Here is a 2,297-nt window from a genome sequence, read left to right on the forward strand (position 1 = left end):
ATTACTATTGTTAAAGCCTAAAACTATACTGCAAATCCAATTAGTTGTAGAACAAACTAACTTGGATTTTAATGAGTGAAAAATATGCCAATTACCATAGTAAGATTTTATTATTTCATCGTTAGTCTTTCCTAGTTAGTCTTTTGTGTTTTCTTAATTAGACTTTTTAATTAATACTTTATGTGCCTATTTAAGACACATTTTCATTAATTAATAAACAAAAAAAAAATCTTTCTCTTCATTTAACAATACAAAGAACAAAAGATCTTGCCTTCATTTTGTGCAGCAGTACAAAGTCCATCCCCATGCAAGTCGTCTTAAGATCAGTTTCACCATCCAAGGAAGACGTCTGCAAAATGTGCTAGTATAAGATTTCCTAATGTATGTAGAAGAATAAAGAAAAAGTTATAACATATGAGAAGTGGTAATCCCTTGCAGAAACAAGTAACGAAAAAGATCCCCAAAAAGATCTAAGAAAGAAGTGCATGCAGCCCACAAGAAAGAGTACTATGGCAGAAGAAAACATCTAAAATCTCAGATATACACATGCAACTACAGTTTGATTATGTCACCAGTCAAAGTTTCATCAGTTTTTTTTCCTCAAGCAAATGCTTAAAAATTGCATCCTATCAGCCATAGACAATATGAGTATTTGTTGATGGACAGAACAAGGTAGTGCATAACATAAGAGAAATTGAGAGTACATCTCTCTATACACACATTTTTATCTAGGATAGTTCATCTCAAAAATCTAAACTAGTGACCAAACAAAATTGGACATCTTTTGTTAATTGGGACTTTTGTTGCACGATACAAGGAATTCAGAAAAAGCCAACTGAATCCATTGTTTACAGAATTGCACTCGAGAATTTTATATGATTTATCATTAGAACATAAACCAGCTAGATAGTGAAGATTCTTTACACGTACAGTTTTATTATTCATCGAGAGTGTGAAAGGTATATAATTCTTAAATTTGCAACTGTTGCACTTAAAAAATGTTAAAACTAGCACTCAAAGCCATTAAGTCATTAACTAATATACCTCTATATAGCAAATTAAGACCTTGTGGATCTGAAGTACCGAGCAGAACCAGGTAACATGGAACTTCATCCTTCTCACGAAGCCATACAATATTTCCCACATGAACATCTTCTCGGGCTTGAATCTACATGAGTTCAAATGCATAAACAGTTAGTATTTCCCTTGACAACCCAAACTTCTTTCTCGGTTGTCCAGACATATATTCATCAGAAGTAATCAATTAGAAGATTACCTGAACTGTTCCCATCATCATTAAGTTCTTTGGGAGGAAATTGAGTATGGTGTATTTCCTATTTGACAGTAAAGGTTGTGTGACAGTTCATCATCATCATCATCATCATTAATGTAGACATAAGGCTTCATTCATTCTGAGCTCTAAAGCAAACAGGGGTCTCAAGCATGCATGCTCGTAAACAATTATAATCCACTGCAAGCCCTGCAAATTGTTGGCGATGAAACATTCAAAACACCATTCTTCTAATTAAGATGTGATCGAAAACGGAAAATATAAACATAGAATGCTTGGAACAACTGGAGAGGCCTACCTCACCCGTGACTCAGACAGACAGACAGACAGACGGCATGCGGTGGAAGTAGTGTGTTGGTCAAGTTTATTGTGGTCTCTCCTCCTCCGGCGGCAACTATTCGGTTCGGATCTTCGAAATTAATTAACTTATGCATGTCGTCACGCATAACCCATCTTATATATTAACAAAGCCTCCATATAGTCGTCCTCCCTCCGGAAAGCAACCCGTACACTCGCCGATGATTACAACATATCCAGAAGGAATCCACCCTCTTCCGTCTTCTTCTTCTTCTTCGCGGTGGAATATGCAGATCTTCGAGTCAAAACCCTAACCGGAAAGAGGATTACCCTCGAGGTTGAATCAAGATAAGGAGGGGACTCCACCGACCAGCAGAGATTATTGATCTTAGCAGGGAAGCAGTCGGTGGATATAGAAAACAAAAACGTTCGATAATCCCTAAGCGTCCGTTTGGTTTGGTTTGGTTGTATAATTTTAAAATTACACTAACTTAATTAGTGTATGTTATAAAATTATAATTTTTTATTTTGTTTTTTAAAAAATAATCTATTTAATAAACAAAAATATCGTTTTAAGTACATATGAAAACTTAACATGTGAAAGTTATGTACAAATGGTATAAAATTCACTCGTTAGAAACCTTTAAAATTTCTTTATTCCATTGTTTTCATTTTTTTTATTATACTTACATATTCTCTCTCTTTTTTT

At 34.6% G+C, this 2,297-nt stretch overlaps 1 long non-coding RNA gene across 1 annotated transcript; it reads right to left on the reverse strand.

Annotated features, from left to right (window-relative positions):
• Positions 1 to 1,044: 1,044 nt before the first annotated feature.
• On the reverse strand, positions 1,045 to 1,743 carry LOC124923982. The gene is made up of 3 exons (XR_007098286.1): positions 1,590 to 1,743; positions 1,277 to 1,480; positions 1,045 to 1,168 (listed from the first exon to the last, which is right to left on the reverse strand). It is a non-coding gene; the product is annotated as an uncharacterized LOC124923982 (long non-coding RNA).
• Between the last annotated feature and the right edge of the window lie 554 nt (positions 1,744 to 2,297).

This window comes from Impatiens glandulifera, chromosome 2 (assembly GCF_907164915.1).
Source record: "Impatiens glandulifera chromosome 2, dImpGla2.1, whole genome shotgun sequence".
In the NCBI taxonomy this organism is placed as follows: Eukaryota; Viridiplantae; Streptophyta; class Magnoliopsida; order Ericales; family Balsaminaceae; genus Impatiens; species Impatiens glandulifera.